This window comes from Zalophus californianus, chromosome 10, assembly GCF_009762305.2.
Source record: "Zalophus californianus isolate mZalCal1 chromosome 10, mZalCal1.pri.v2, whole genome shotgun sequence".
NCBI classification, from domain to species: Eukaryota; Metazoa; Chordata; class Mammalia; order Carnivora; family Otariidae; genus Zalophus; species Zalophus californianus.
Window position 1 is genome coordinate 44529080 of NC_045604.1, and position 17437 is coordinate 44546516.

The following is a 17437-nucleotide window of genomic DNA, read 5'->3' on the forward strand; positions in this document are numbered from 1 at the left end:
CCTGTGGATGGGTGTATTTGTGATAATTAGTTCCAAGGAGAATTGACTCCTCCCTTCCCAACTCACCCCTGCTCCTGTTCAGCACCATATTTTAAGATAAGCAGCTTTCCTGGTATTGTTGTGGAGGGCATGTCATTCTTGGTTCATCTTAATGCAGAGGGAATAACATTTTGGGGGGGGGTCCTAGTTTTATGCAGTGGGGATTCCCTGTAGATTCTCTCTCTTGAGCCAGTCCCCTGTTTTGTCTGTTAGTCCCTGTGTCATTTAAAGTAATAATCTATATTAGTTAAAGTAATACTAAAGCTGTCTCAAATATAGTAAAAAATTTGAGTGGCTTAACACAATAAAAGTTGATTTCTTAATCACATAATAGTCTAACACTTGAGTTCATTCTTAAAGGAAAAGCAAACATTAGCCCAGCAAATGGGATTTTGGAAGAAGAATGAGAGAACAAATATTCCTGGAAGAGGGAAAACTGTGTAAAGGTATATTAGAGAGAATGTTCTGCAGTTTGGAGTATTTATAGCAGAAAAGGAATGGCAAGAGATGAAGCTGAGAGGAACCAAATAATGAAAAGTCTTATGTGTTCTACCCAGAATTTCAGAAATTATCCTGTGGGTCTTGAGGAATCAATGTAGGGTTTTAGGTGGGGCTAGTGATATGGTTGGATTTGTTTTTTAGAAATGTTACTCGAGGGGCACCTGGGTGGCTCAGATGGTTAAGCATCTGCCTTCGGCTTGGGTCATGATCCCAGGGTCCTGGGATCGAGCCCCACGTCCAGCTCCTGCCTCAGTGGGGAGCCTGCTTCTCCCTCTGCCTCTCCCCCGGCTCCTGCTCTCCCTCTCTCTCTGTATCTCTGTGTCTGGAATGAATAAATAACATCTTTAAAAAAAAAAAAAGAAATGTTACTTGAACACTTCAAAACCTTCTAGCCCACTTTGGTCTCTTTCTTTTCCATCTACATTGTGGTAGTCAGTGCTCAATGGGGAATTATTCGGGATGGGAATTCTCTCTCTTCAACTAGACCCTCTGTCCTTGAGATCATATTCCTTAGTTTTAGTTCTACTCCACTATAAACCCAAAGCATGGGCATACTGCTGGACACAGGTTGAAATAAAAACCTGATGATTGATTGCCAAACATTTTTATAGTTTTTATGTAATCATATAGTCATTATTTTACACTAATATGTTGTTTCTCTAAGTTGTTACATCCACCAATATTGTACAAAGGTGATTCATTTGATTCATCATAAGATAGCACTTATTGGTGGTGACTTTTTTTTTTTGTCATTGCTGATTGAATTTGCATTGAGTCATCTGCCATGCCACTGGACTTATATGTGTTCAGTGTTTTACATTTGTGAGGAGGCTGCCAAGATAAGCAAACAAGACAATGGAACAGAGATGCTCTCTGTGTGAAATTAAACTAGTGAATGCCTGTATGGAGACTGGACATATGACCTCTTCCTGTCTATTCAGCCCAGGAATGGGGCCCCACATTGTAACATCACATTCTTGGAGGAAGAAATAGTAATGTGTTCATCATGCATGCTTTGGAGATTAAATCACTCTCATCATGAAATGAGTAAAGTAGATGTATCATCAGTAGTGAGAAATGGAATTTTGAGACTAATATTCAACTGGGGTCTGTAAGTGAGGGAAAAAATCATTTATTGAGCACCTTCTCTGGGTCAAGGACTGTATTTAGTTGGCACTTTCATATTCATCAATATATTTGTCACAGCCAAAGGTATAGTTTTCATCAGGATTTTGAAGATTAGAGGCTAAGGCACATACCCAAAGATACATAGCTGGTAAGTGGCAGAGTAACGTTCAAACTCAGGTTTGTCTCTCTTCATTTTTATACTCTTATTTCCTCACAAAGTTGTCTGCCAAAATTATTTAAATCAATCTGATTCTACATTTGGTTTCCTTGCCCAAACTTTAACTAATCCTGGCCAGGGCAGGACCCTTAGCTTGATAAATGGTACCAGTTTTGCTTTCATAGAGCTTGGCTCTGCAGTGTCTGGTATGAGTAAACACCAATGTGCCCACCGAGTCACAACTTTCTTCTATTCCTCAAAGCGTTGTTCCAGCGTGTGTGACTAGACTTCCATCTCAGCTCTCTCATATAGTACCCCAGTATCTCATGGAAACACCCTCCCCTTAACTCTGTCCTATTTAAATGGAGCCCTAAAACTCTGCTAAACTCTCTGTAGCTCTCTTTTCTGCATGGCTGAACTCTGCTCCACATCCCCTAAGCTGTTGATTGGGGTCCAGTTGTGAACAGTCTGATTGTTTGGGACCTGGATATTTTCACCCATTTCCTGAACTCTTGTTGCTTCCTTGGACATTAAAACCTGCCAGAATCACAGTGTTTTCCTATGCCCATGAGACACTGCTCACCAGTCTGCTATTACCACGGGGCACACACTTGTCATCAGGGAGTCTCTCTAGCTCCAGTCGGCCAACTTTATATCTTCTTATTTTTATCCATTGGCTCTTGTCACCAGAATCCCAGTGTAAGACCATTTGAGTTATGGCCTGACATTTTTAATAAGTTTCACTCTCTAAACCAAAGGGGAATTTTCTGGATATCAGATCTTTCATTATGGTTACATTTCAGTGTTGATGTGAAAAGGTGCTTGTATACCACCTCTTCAAAGAAGACATCCTTGACCCCTCTGGTCAGGGTTAGTGACCACATTGTGTGATCTCATAATACCACTGCTTATCTATCTTATAAGACTCATCACATGAGTGGGACTTGTATCTTTATATATTGCTGTCTCCCAAACTAGAATGTAAGCTCCTCAAGGCCTCTGTCCTATTTATCTGTATATGTCCAATAATGTTCACAGTGTTTGGCACATAGTAGGTACTTGATAGATATTTATTGAATATAGAAAATATACAGAGCAACTAAGAACATGGACTCTGGAACCAGAATTGCTCTGTGAACTTGTCAAATTTCTTAACCTCTCTGTACTTCAGTTTTCCTCATCTATAAAAATGATATACTAATAGGGTTGTTGTGAGAATTCATTGAGTTATAATGTGTAAAGTGCTCAGAACGGTGCCTTCTACATAATAAGCAATAGATGTAGACTTTTATTATTGTTGAACAAATCTGTGACAAGGGAAGAGTACAAAATGGTACACCATATTGGCCTATCCATTGTACAGCAGCTGCTTTTAATCCCTGCTATCTGAATTTAGGATTTCCCCTACCTTCTGGAAGGCCCCACACTCTAGGATCCTTTCTATGTTTTAAATAGAATTTGAACTGATGGACACAAATGCCTGACTGTAATGAGACTACCCTCACTAAAGTTCCTACAGAGAATCTCTCAGGCAGGAAGACAGTCAACCCCAACTAAACAACACTGTGTTGAGATACACAAATGATTTTTGTGTGGTGGCCAAATGTGGGTGTTTCAGAACCACTCAACTCTACTCCCCCTTTACCCTGTGTGTGAGGTAGGGTGACACGTTAGCAGTGTGCTTGCTTGCTCCTCAGGGGCGGTGTGCATGCATCAGAGTGGATGGGCTGGGTTCTAAACCTTGTGTTATGCTGGCTGCTGATTCAGGTGGCTCAGGTGATGATTTGAATGGGACGGCAAACCCTTCTAGAGGATAAAATAAGACAGGATTGATATATCTTAGACTTTTGTAATCAATTTAGCCTGCTCTGTTTGGTTCCTAGTTCTAAGAATAAACCCTGCCTTTACCATACCAGACATCAACATTTCTTTATATTTTGATACAGAGAGTAAAGGAGATGCCAGGTAAACTTAGGATAAAAGGAAGGAAGGAAGGGAGGAAGGGAGGGAGGGAGGGAGGAAGGAAGGAAGGAAGGAAGGAAGGAAGGAAGGAAGGAAGGAAGGAAGGAAAGAAGGAAAGAAGGAAGGAAGGAAGGAAGGAAGGAAGGAAGAAAAAAAGAACACAAGTTTCTTGAGGGCCTGGAAGTCATTCATTCATTCATGGGGCTTGCATTCAAGGGGATGTTAAGTCTCCAAGAAAAAGCTTGCAAAGCAGTTCTGTTTCAGCCCATTGTTTTCCACAGTATGTTCACTGTAAACCTCAGGATCTCTTTTTGTTCCCTTGAAACCCCCATTATGTCAGGAAAAGCATGGCATGAGGCAGTAAAGGGGCAGGGGATGGGGGAGAAGAGCTTACAAAGGGAAATCATTCCCATGAAAGGGAAAGGAGGTGTCTTCAGTCCTTTAAGCTTGTCTCCCCTTCAAGGGGGTACATGTGAGGAAGAAATGACATTATTTACATTTGTTCTTGGATTACAAATGCAGGGTATTTGGGAGAGGTTGCATGTCTTCCCACAGCAGTGAGTAGCTATGTTAAAGACCCATCCTTTCTCAGGGGCCCAGGAGAGGAAATAGTTGAAAATCTTCACTACAAACTTTTCCTCTATGACCTGGCATCTGAGAAATTCACCTGATTTACATAATGGGAAACCCTGATCTAGGAATCTCAGGAAATTTGATAGATGAAGAAAATTTCAGTGAGGTAAAGATTGGGGGAGGGGTGGGCATTGCTGTTTGGAAAGGGTTGGCATTCTTTTCCCCCCCTCTTTTAAAAAAGATTTATCCATCTATTTTAGAGAGAGAGAGAGATCGAGAGCGTGAGTGTATGAGTGAGGGAGGGGCAGAGGGAGAGAGTCCTAAGCAGACTCCCCGATGAGTGGAGATCCCTACGCCAGGCTCAATCTCAAGACCCATGAGACCATGACCTGAGCCAAAATCATGATTTGGAGGCTCAACTGACTGAGCCACCCAGGCGCCCCAAGGGTTAGCATTCTTAAAAAATTGCACTCCCGTGTCAGTAGCCCCAGTGTCTGCATACCATGCTGTTCTGTTTAGGATGCCCTTCCTTCACCTTCCTTAGCTAACATTTACTCATCACTCAGACTCTGGAAATTTTCCTTGATCTCTACACGCTATGTTATGTGCCCTTGTCATTTCCCCCTTACTCTTTTTTTTTTTTTGAAAAGCATTTTGTGTCTTCTTTGTGTATATTTATCACATTATATGGTAAATGCTTATTTTATCATCTTTTCGAGTGTACTATGAGCTCCCAAGACGAGGAACTATGTCTGTCTTATTCAAAGTTATATCACTACACTATTGAGGTGTTTGTTGAATGAATGAATGAATGAATGAACGAACAAAGGAACAGACAGATAAACAGACATTTTCATATGTTGATAAGAGCACCTGAGAACACTCAAGTGACAGAATTGGGGGGGCGGTTTAGTGGTGTTTTCTCTGACATCATAAAAGGGCAGACCCAAGGCCCAGAACTGTATGTTTTCTTTGTGGCTTGTATTGCCCCTAAGAGGAACCATTACAATTTTATTGGATTTCTGAGAAATCAACAACATATGTGTATAGTAAACATAGAGTGACGAGAAAAGCAAAAATTGCCTGATGAAAAGAGTCCTCAGTAAGCAGAATAACCTCTCCACCCACTCTTATTTACCCTTATGGTCAAATCGTGCTTACAAACTAACTCATTGTTGCCTCAAAACTTTCATTTTAAGTAGGATGAATGCTGGGTGAAAACAAATCTCAATTGTTTCAAAGTAAAAATGTTGATCAAGGGAGCTAAAAATGGCCGAGAGCTAAACATGGCCGAGACTCGAAACATTGTGATGGAAGAATCCTGCCCTCTCAAGGTAGGAGGAGAAGTTATTTTTAAGGAATAACTGAAGGTGGTAGATCTGTGAAAGCAAGACAGAACTAGGATCTCAAATGGGAGTCCAGAAGTATTATAATTTACTACGAGAAATGCAAACTGCTGACAATACGGTCACAGAAAGTGAATGATTCCCAAATGCGCAGGACTTCTTGGAAGAAATGTAGCAAGCCCCTCGATACAAAGTATACATACAAGGACACGCCACCCCTTTTGGGCGGGGATCAAGGTGTCACCTCTTTTCTGAAAGGAGGCAGGGGCTGCAAGGAAGAAGATGTAGAAACTTAACTAGATCAGACTTGAACTATAGAGCCACACAGGAGTGACCATTAAACAACCATCAGGATTTGAACTGAGAGCTGAGATCTATGGAGAAAAGAGCCAAATTGTTCACCCCTCGGTTTCACTTTTTTTTTTTAACTGTGAAAACAAAAACACAGGATACTGTAGAAATCATAAGTGACAGCCTGTTTTTCAATATGACACTTAAATATCTAGTCACCTTGTAAAATCTTTTCATACCACAACTGCAACATTGTAGTCATTGTAGGACCTGAGAAACCTTCAGGGGCCAATCTAGTCAGAATGTAGCTTGTCCATTTGTCATCCTTAACCAGCTGGGTCTTTTGATGCTATTTTCTCATTGCTTCCATGGTTGCATGTTTCTTTTGCGGTGGACAAACATTCATGGCATTAGCCCACCACTTAATTCTTTTATTTTATTTTATTTAAATTTTTTATTATGTTAATCACCATACATTACATCATTAGTTTTTGATGTAGTGTTCCATGATTCATTGTTTGTGCATAACACCCAGTGCTCCACGTAGAACGTGCCCTCCTTAATACCCACCACCAGGCTAACCCATCCCCCCACCCCCCTCCCCTCTAGAACCCTCAGTTTGTTTTTCAAAGTCCATCATGTCTCTCGTGGTTCATCTCCCCCTCTGATTTACTCCCCTTCATTCTTCCCCTCCTGCCATCTTCTTCTTCTTTTTTTCTCTTAACATATGTTGCATTATTTGTTTCAGAAGTACAGATCTGTGATTCAACAGTCTTGCACAATTCACAGCGCTCACTGTAGCACATACCCTCCCCAATGTCTATCACCCAGCCACCCCATCCCTCCCACACCCCCACCACTCCAGCAACCCTCAGTTTTGTTTCCTGAGATTAAGAATTCCTCGGATCAGTGAGGTCATATGATACATGTCTTTCTCTGATTGACTTATTTCACTCAGCATAACACCCTCCAGTTCCATCCACGTCGTTGCAAATGGCAAGATCTCATTCCTCTTGATGGCTGCGTAATATTCCATTGTGTATATATACCACATCTTCTTTATCCATTCATCTGTTGATGGACATCTTGGCTCTTTCCACAGTTTGGCTATTGTGGACATTGCTGCTATAAACATTGGGGTGCATGTACCCCTTTGAATCCCTACATTCATATCTTTGGGGTAAATACCCAGTAGTGCAATTGCTGGATCGTATGGTAGCTCTATTTTCAACTGTTTGAGGAACCTCCATACTGTTTTCCAGAGTGGTTGCACCAGCTTGCACTCCCACCAACAGTGGAGGAGGGTTCCCCTTTCTCCACATCCCCGCCAACATCTGCCGTTTCCTGACTTGTTAATTTTAGCCATTCTGACGGGTGTGAGGTGGTATCTCATTGAGGTTTTGATTTGGATTCCCCTGATGCCGAGCAATGTTGAGCACTTTCTCATGTGTCTGTTGGCCATTTGGATGTCTTCTTTGGAAAAATGTCTGTTCATGTCGTCTGCCCATTTCTTGATTGGATTATTTGTTCTTTGGGTGTTGAGTTTGATAAGTTCTTTATAGATTTTGGATACTAGCCCTTTATCTGATATGTCATTTGCAAATATTTTCTCCCATTCTGTCGGTTGTCTTTTGGTTTTGTGGACTGTTTCTTTTGCTGTGCAAAAGCTTTTTATCTTGATGAAATCCCAATAGTTCATTTTTGCCCTGGCTTCCCTTTCCTTTGGCGATGTTTCTAGGAAGAAGTTGCTGTGGCTGAGGTCGAAGAGGTTGCTGCCTGTGTTCTCCTTTAGGATTTTGATGAACTCCTGTCTCATGTTTAGGTCTTTCAACCATTTGGAGTCTATTTTTGTGTGTGGTGTAAGGAAGTGGTCCAGTTTCATTCTTCTGCATGTGGCTTTCCAATTTTCCCAACACCATTTGTTGAAGAGACTGTCTTTTTTCCATTGGACATTCTTTCCTGCTTTGTCAAAGATTAGTTGACCATAGAGTTGAGGGTCCATTTCTGGGCTCTCTATTCTGTTCCTTTGATCTATGTGTCTGTTTTTGTGCCAGTACCATACTGTCTTGATGATGACAGCTTTGTAATAGAGCTGGAAGTCTGGAATTGTGATGCTGCCAGCTTTGCTTTTCTTTTTCAACATTCCTCTGGCTATTCAGGATCTCTTCTGGTTCCATACAAATTTTAGGATTATTTGTTCCATTTCTTTGAAAAAACTGGATGATTTTGTCCCCATTTTGATGGGGATTGCATTGAATGTGTAGATTGCTCTAGGTAGCATTGACATCTTCACAATGTTTGTTCTTGCAATCCATGAGCATGGAACGTTTTTCCATTTCTTTGTGTCTTCCTCAATTTCTTTCATGAGTATTTTATAGTTTTCTGAGTACCACTTAATTCTTATTCTTTAGCTAAATTAACCAGAATGCTTGTGAATACAGTGCCCTGGTTAACTTAATTTTCTGCGCATTTATGAGATAACGGACATGACCCATAGTCAGCCCTTAATTGATATTTTTCAATGAGTGGATACATAACATATGTGAAAGTATATTTCTCACTCAAAAAGTGCAAGTTCCTTCCAGACATGATAGGATTTGAGGATGTAGGCCATAAAGGGGAAAGCCTCCATGGATTTTGGATTTAGCTAGAATTTGTTTGAACATGGGAGTGATGTTTACTAGATCTGTTATCCCGGGCAGTAGTTAATCCTCTAAGCTTCCGTTTCTTGGTCTGTAAAGTGTGGATAATAATATTCTTTTGGGGAAGGTTAGGTATGCAGTGTATATGAACCATGTAGGACAATGATTGGCCCATAGCAAGTGCTTAATAATATTATTTCCATTTTTCTCTCTTTAGTTAACAGGATTGATCCCAAAACCACTGGAGTTTTGGCCCTTTGAAAAGTCTTGAATAGAGTGAAAGTAATATGCAAAACTATTAACATCTGTCAATTATAGATAATGGTAATAATGAACATGATTATATATGTTTGTGTTTCTGTGTATGTTTTACAATTCTAAAAATTAAATGTGTCAAAAGTAAATAAATAAAAATAAATCAAATGACAGATATCATTAAATAAATCATCTAAAATAAATCCATTTCTACCGTAGTAAATATAGAAGAGTGAAATTGAGTCATTTCGCAGTCAATATTTGTTGAGTAACTACTAGGAACAGGAGTGATACAACCCCTGCCTCGTGGAGCTTACAGTCCAGCAAGGAATACAGATTAAAACAAACAAACATAAAGGCATCACACATGTGATCAGGGCAGTTAAAGGAAATACAAGGTTGTAAGGCAGCACATATGAGTCACATTTTTACCTGAATTTTGGGAGGTGAGGAAAAGCTGAGGGTGATTAGTGATGTGTGGGAGGACGTGATGTATAGGATAAGACCTGGAGAATGAACAGGGTGAACGACACCAAGAGATGTGGGTAGGGAGGGAAGTCCTTGGCACATGCGGGGGGAAAAGCATGTGCCAAGGCGTAATGCCTAGAGGGATGGGGAATGAAGATAGTTCAATATGGGTGGAAGACAGGCTTCAAAGTGGAAGGTGTAGGGGGAGATGAGTCTTGAAAGGAGGGCAGATCATGAAGGGCCGGAGAAGTTTCATGTTTCTTAGGGAGAGTTCGCCCACCAAAATATCAAGACCTTTGTCTGCCCCTGTTGGTGGACTCTCGTTTTTGTGCTAATACTGTTGGTACTTAGGAACTGATAATTCAGTGCTTCAAGTTGATGGAAGCTGTGTTTTCTGGGGAGCCTGAAATCATGTTGCTTGCTATTTTTAGTGGACAGAAACCTACTCTAACTACTTCCGATGAATAAAATGAGTATGGAAGTTCTGTTTCTTACATATTTTCAACTTAACAACTTTCACTGATGGACTGAGGCTGTCCTGAGCTGCAGTACGTTTCTGCCTGCCATCAACAGATTACTGGCAGTGGCTTATTTAATGCCCTCTTAGACTTAACAGAAAAACAGACTCGAAGGTAGCCTTTGGGAACCTAACGTGTAAGCAGATGAGCTTTATAATAAAAAGTTAACTCTTTCATATTTTTCGTAGCCTGCTGGTATCCTCTTGCATCAGATGGATCAATGTTTGTGTCCCTGATCTTGAGGTTAACTAGAGTTTTTGAAACCAATAAACAACTTTACAATCTGCAAGATTTTTCTTTAACAAAACCAATAGCATTTATCCATTATCCTATGGAGCTCGGACAAATAGCTTTTGGTTTGGAGAGTCTGGAACACAGTTGCACTGGGGCAGAGATGAAGAAGGGTGATTACATTCTAATGACAGTCATTCACAATATCTGATCATGTTCAAACACAGGACCATTACACATGGTTTCATAATGGAAAATAAACGGGCCAGACAATTCAGTATACACAAACCAGCTGGTGACCTTGCCAGTGACTCCTCAGGGAGGGAGTTGATAGGAAAACTGATGATCTGAGATTGTGATTTTCCCAAAGTTGGAAAATAACATCATTATCCTCTAATTCCCAATGGTTGCTCCCTGCACTTGGTTTTCCACAATTGTATGAGATTCTCAAACATCCTAAGCTTTGCAAACTCTAGTTACACGATAAAGCTCCTGGCTACTCTATTTTAATTTGGGAGTATACTTTTTATTGTCACTTGAATTCTTCATGATGACAGTCTTCCCTTCCTTCACTCTCTGCCCTGACCTGCCTCTTTCCCTCATTAATATTGAGAGAAATAACATTAAATTTAGAAGTGGGATGTTTGAAGGAGTAGATCATCTTTATGGTTTGTTATACGTGTCCAAGAAAAGTCTTTCAGCTACAACTCTGGGTAGCATTTTTCTTTCCTCCAGTTGCATTTTTTTTTTTCTTATTTAATGTGATCAGTAGTTCAAAGCAGAATCTGTTTATTCTTGGCTCAGTTTCCACCCCACTAGTTATGACTTTTAGATGTATATGTGGAATCTTGTTCTCAGAGGAAGATCTAAGGAGACCCTGTTATAAGTATGGGGTTAACCACCATAAAGCACAGCTGGTGCAAATCAGCATGATACAGCAATAGCTCAGGGTTATTGGCAGAGCCTGTGTTTAGGATTTAATAGTAAAGAAAAGGGGCTCTGTACTGTAGGACAGAGAAGAAGGGAAAAGCTAGGGAGGGAGGAGTGGGGGATATCGAAGATAAACAGGAGAGGGAAGACATTAAAAGAATGGTGGTTTTCCTAGGGCCCTCATAAACCAGTAGTAAGGGGGAGGAACCACATAGTCTGTAAAGTTTATTAAATAAAATGATGTTCATATCTTCATGGTTTGGAGAGATTTGGGGGCACCTTATTCTATATATAATGTTCCAGTCCTTTAGGAGGGTAAACAGAGGAACTGTGGGGTAACTTGACAGCCTATGAAGAGCTGGGAGAGATTTTTTTTTAAAGATTTTATTTATTTATTTATTTATTTATTTATTTATTTACTTATTTGATAGAGAGAGTGAAAGAGAGGGCACAAGCAGGGGGAGTGGCAGAGGGAAAGGGAGAAGCAGGCTCCCCACTGAGCAAGGAGCTCGATGTGAGACTCGATCACAGGACCCGGGGATCATGACCTGAGCCAAAGGCAGATACCTAACTGACTGAGCCACCCAGGCGTCCCAAACTGGGAGAGATTCTTGAAAGAGATTAGGAAGAATAGAAATTCTAGAATGGGAAGAGGGTACAAATTCGACAGCCCAGGTTCTCTGTCCACAGTCTGATTTGATGTATGTCATCTCTAGTTCAACCATGTCTCAGATTTTGAATAAGGATATACATGGTCAACATAAATCTGAGCAGGGTGACATACTTTCTTAGATCATTAAAAATAGGCTCAACCTCCAGAGAATTATCTGTATCCTTCACCGAGGCCTGGCTTCAGTGCCTCTGAAGACAAATGAGCAGTGATAGGTGGAGGAGTGTTCGAAAAAGAAGGTCCTATTCTAGCCTCCTGGCAGAATTATACACCGGGCCCTGTGGATCCGAGAGCCTCCTGTATGCTCTTTTCTCCGTCTTTCAGGGGACATCTGTAGGTGGCTGTGAGAGGAACAGAGAAGGCAAAACTCCTTCCTCCCCTAGTGGACAGACTCATACTAGTAAGGGAGCAGTGTAGCCGCCCATTTTCTGGAATCAGGGATTCAAAGTGCAGATTCTTATTTGTGGTATTGCAAACTTTGATTATCTTGAGATCAGAGAGCTTCCAGTTGCAGATGTGTTCAGATGTCAAGGTATGTCAAATGGCCCCCAAGGCTAATTCTGGGTCTACGTGAGTGTTCGAGATAGTCCCCAAGGTGAATTCTGGGTCTTCATATGACTTTGGATTTCATTGGAAACTTCAAAAACAAGGAGATAGATAAAAGTGTGAGGAAAGATCATTTGTAAGTTTGTTTCTTTTTATGAATGCTGGAAAGGTATCAGCGTTGGGTTCTGTGACCCAGCTAGAAAAAAAAAAAAAAAAGAAGGTATTTTATGTATAGTATGTGGGTGAAAGAACATATTTGTGAGGGGAGGACTGGGGTAATTTGAAGAACTATCAATTTATAGAAGAAAAGAATCAGTTTCTAATTAGCATGAAAAATGCTCAGACCAAATAGTGACTAAAATGTTCATCTGGTTTAGTTTTTACATAAAATACTTAGTGAGTTATAAAGGGCATAGAGTTTGGTTCCAGTGTCCTCCCTGGGGGAATACCTGTAAAGAAGTAGCATATTCTTAACATACTAAAAGAAGGGGTGCCTGGGTGGCTCAGTTGGTTAAGCGACTGCCTTCGGCTCAGGTCATGATCCTGGAGTCCCGGGATTGAGTCCCACATCGGGCTCCCTGCTCAGCAGGGAGCCTGCTTCTCCCTCTGACCCTCCCCCCTCTCATGTTCTCTCTCTCTATCTCATTCTCTCTCTCAAATAAATAAATAAATCTTTAAAAAAAACATACTAAAAGAAATAATTTTCTTTCTTTTTTTTAAAAGATATTTTGATTTATTTGAGAGAGAGAGAGAGCGAGCATGTGCTGGGGGGGAGGGGCAGAAGGAGAGGGAGAAGCTGACTCCCCACTGAGTGGGGATCCCAGCTATGGGGCTTGATCCCAGAACCCTGAGATCATGACCTGAGCTGAAGTCAGACACTTAATCCACTGAGCCACCCAGGTGCCCCAAGAAATAATTTTCTTTAAAGAATTATCTTAGTGGAAAATGGGCTCATAGTTAGTAGGATAGCCTTCTTAAGAAGAAATGGGATCTCTCTGAATATGTCGCTCTTTTCTATCTGATGACCAGTCTAGCAGTTGTGCAGGTCATTGAAGTCTGCTTGGTGTTATTACTCGTGATCTCTTTGGAACAAATACTAGGTGATGTCATTTTAACATTTTTAATATGTTTTGTGTTGTTTTTCCAGGAGCATGAAAATTTGAACTAACACATCTATTTTACTTTGGACCAGTACTCCTTGCTATCAGGGGCATCCATTTTTGAAACAGCTGTTTGGGTTGAGGGATACAGAAGTGGCCGTGAAACAGATCAAAGCTAGTTGGCCTTCAGGGTAAATAAGCTCATCACCTTGGCCTCATTAGCCCTGTGCTGTAACTAGCTGAAGTAACCTGCCCTGGGGGAAAGATCACTTCCCTGAAGAAATTCCAGCATTTGGAAGTTATCCAAAAAGGCTTGTCATGTTGCTGATCCCCCCTTTTCTGCCCTAACGATGAATTGGCTGGATGGTTGAGGGAGAAAAGGGGAAAATTCTGTGCTTATCCTGGGGTCAGCATCAGGTAGAAAATAATGCTAGAGTTGGGCTATTTTGTAGGATTTGTGTCTAGGCCAGTGCCAGTGGATATTTTACTCAGACAAATGTTGATGAACTTGCTCCAGAATGAAAGCCACTGAGGTGGGTTTTGACCAATAGAAAACCTCCATGTGTGTGACAAACAAACATTGTGTGACAGGTGAGACTTTCTGTGCAGTAGACTCTTTTGAGCCTTCGTCTTGCCTTATCTCTTCACGCAGCTGGGATAGACAATTGTGTGTACCACACCAACAGGGACCATGGAATGGATTGATAAATAGAACCTCCAGACCATATACAGAAGCCAAAGATTTTCCCAGGCCCCGGAAAAGGAGTCATGCTGTTCCGTAGCTACAGCAGCTCTTGAAGGTCTGTTCTCTGAGGCTGGTTTATATTCCTCCTCCTTTAAGGCCTATTGCTAAGTAGCTTCGTCAATATTCTCTCCTAACACCTCCCTTCTAGCCTTCTGATTGGCCAGTGGGGTGGGGAAGGGGGATGAGAGTGCTCCTTCTGACTCTTTCAGTAGAGCTGGGACAACATTTTGGTCCCTCATATTCTCGGGCAAGGGCTAGTTCCTCTTAACCAGAGTCCCTTTTCTAAAGTACAATAAGAAAAAATGAAATTCAATGAAAAATCCAGATGGGGCAATGATTACTCTTCTTCTTTCCACTTCCCCTCCACTCTAACACACAGTGAACACTTTCTGCAGGGGCCAGCTTCCTCCTCTGTGTGGACTAGAGAGCTTCCTCTTCAGGTCAGCTGGCTAGGGTATTATCGATCGCCCTGCCGACAGTCTCTTTTTCCTGCCCTCATTGGCCACACACCCAATTGCTATTGAAGATGTGAATTTAGAAACCCTGTAAAATAATAATAGAATATTTATTATATTTTTAATAGTGGGGGGTACAAATAAGCAACCCAAACTGGTCTCTGATCTCTCTCCCGAATGGTCCCCTACCCCAGGAAGCCATCTCTCCACCCCATCTCAAAGCCTTTTCCTAAGTTAACCGCAGCTAACCATTTCTGCCTGAATGTAACCAACTACGTGCCCATCTCTACATATGTGTGTGTTTACTAACACATAAGGGATCACTTAAATATATATACACACTGTTCTATAGCTGGCTTTTTCTCCTTAATGATGTATCTTAGAAATTTTTCCATATTGGCACACACAGATCCATCCCATTCTTTTAACCAGTCCGTAGTAATCCATTGTATGGATGTGCCTTTTTTATCTAACCAGTCCTCGTATTGATGGACATTTTGATGTATTTTTAAAACCATGACGAATAACACTTCGGTGACCATCCTTGTCCATATGTTTTGTTGAAATATTCCTGAGATATCCACAGGATAAATTCCTAGCAGTGACATTACTTGTTCAAAGGGAATATATATTTTTAATATTGATAAGTATTGCCAAATTATGCTCTAAAGAGGTTAAGCCTGCTCATACTCTCAAGATGATAAATATCTATTTTGGGTAGAAAGAAAAATAATGTTTTCTCAGACTTGTGTAGCTGGTTTCTGTTTCTATTCTTAAAGTGCTCTCTATGTTTTAGCTTCTGGACATCGGATACATAAAGTAATGATGCTCATGTCATCTCTCTTCCCCACCCCTCCCCTAGAGGATCCATCCAGCTCTGAAGCCTATCAGTAGAGTAATTCTTGTCCTACACCTTAAGAATGTGCTGGGCCAGAGAAGGATATGGGTTCTAATTATGAGGACTCTCCATTGATGGCACTACATCTCCAAGTACCTGCCGCAAAGGACACCAGGGCTTCAATTCCAGCAAAGCATCTGGAAAATAAGGCTTGGCCATTTCACGTCAACCCAGGCACATGGCATTTTGAGAGGTTATCACCAACTCTGCTCCCCCTATCAAGGGGCAAGAGAGAATCTTCTTTGATGCTTCTAAAGGAAACTCAGTGCCTATAGCTTCAACGGGGAAATGGAACTCATCACCCAGATGGGGAAGCAGGGAGGAATGATTAAGCACTCGAAAGCACTTTGAAGCATGTTTAATCATAGTTAAATGCTTCTTCATAAAACCTGATATTTTGATGTCTGTCTAGCATCATAGGAATCCTGACCATGGCCTAGGATTTGACACTTTGTATTTTTACAGTGGAACAGGAAAATGAGACATGAAAGCCACTCAGATGTTCAATATTAGAGAATAATGCAGGTAGTACAGACATTGTGGTGGGTAGATTATAATTACCTTATTTTTGTTGGAAATGTGCTCTCATTGCATACAGGGATTTGGTGAGATTGTTGTCATATTTTCTAAAGTATCTGGAGTTCCGAGGAGGAAAACTGGAAAATGAGTACAAATAATGATGTTCAGTCTGCTTAACTCATTCCCATCACACTGTGGCATAGACCCTGGCAAAATAAGAAGACAGTAGGATCTCCATGTATAGATGCACTGCTATACAGGGAACAAGAGGCCAGTTGGCCCACCTTAATCATAAACGGGAACACCCACTTGTCCGTCTGGTTTTCCTACCGTTGAATTTTTAAAATATAGCCCGGGGAGGGTGTAGCTGTGTTCCCTAGGTCCTTGAGTTGCCTTGTTGACACAGTGGGGAAACTGCTGTGCCTCCTTAATCACACTTGTGGACCCAGTCAGTGCCCGAAGGAAGGACTGAAGGAATAGAAACTGGGTGATTGGATTTATTCAATCTGTTTTGGGAAGCCATGGAAACTTGGGGTGGGGGAGAGGGAGAGAGAGAGAGAGAGAGAATGAAAGAGGGAAGGAGGGATAGAGGGGAGATGGAAAGTAATCAGTCCAAGAAGAGAGGCAAAAGGGAAGAAAATAAGGAACATATATAGAGAATAATATTATTAGCTAAGGGACTCTCAGTGAATTTCCTTAAAGTCTGTAGGGACAGGGGCCCTCATCCCCTATGTTTCAGGAATGATTTGATTAAGGATGCTAAGCAGGCACTTGAAAGTATGAGCTTGTTCAGCTCCAACCCTTGATGGACCATTATTCATTTTGCCAAATTAAGCCAAATCTCTCTTTCACTCTTCCCCTCTCTCCTAGCTGTTTTCCTTTGCTAAGTAATCAGACATGGATCTTATTCCCATGATGTTTATTTATAGCCTTAGAGAGATAAGACATTTAAAACAAGTAGGAATGCGATAAAATCTGTAATCGAAGTCCAAATAATGAGCTGCAGCAGTTCAGAGGAGGAAGATGTAATTTCCAGTCAGGGTGGGCAGTAGATTATGATTGTCATATTTTTGGGCTTAATATTTATTAAGAATGCCTCAGTAAATGGGGATGGAATGGGAGAAGGCCCTTTCCAGGCTGGGCGGTTGGCAGGAATATATCAGGGAGGTATTGTAAGGGGGAGGTGCAAGTAACAAACAACAATTAGATTGTTTTGACTGGAAGAAAGGGCACACAAGTGTAGTGAGAAAGATGTTTCCAGCAATGGCACTACTAGGTATTTACCCCAAAGATACAGATGTAGTGAAAAGAAGGGGAACCTGCACCCCAATGTTCATAGCCGCAATGTCCACCATAGCCAAACTGTGGAAGGAGCCAAGATGTCCTTCAACAGATGAATGGATAAAGAAGATGTGGTTCAGATACACAATGGAATATTATTCAGCCGTCAGGAAGGATGAATA

General features: G+C 41.2%; 1 protein-coding gene and 1 long non-coding RNA gene across 5 annotated transcripts in view; both read left to right on the top strand.

Moving 5' to 3' along the window:
- RGL1 (ral guanine nucleotide dissociation stimulator like 1) overlaps window positions 1-17437 on the top strand; it is a 246472-nt gene that overhangs the window by 89281 nt on the left and 139754 nt on the right. The window lies entirely within an intron of this gene.
- LOC113932057 lies at window positions 13482-15545 on the top strand. Its single transcript, XR_003522951.1, has 3 exons — window positions 13482-13548; window positions 14010-14157; window positions 15420-15545. It is a non-coding gene; the product is annotated as an uncharacterized LOC113932057 (long non-coding RNA).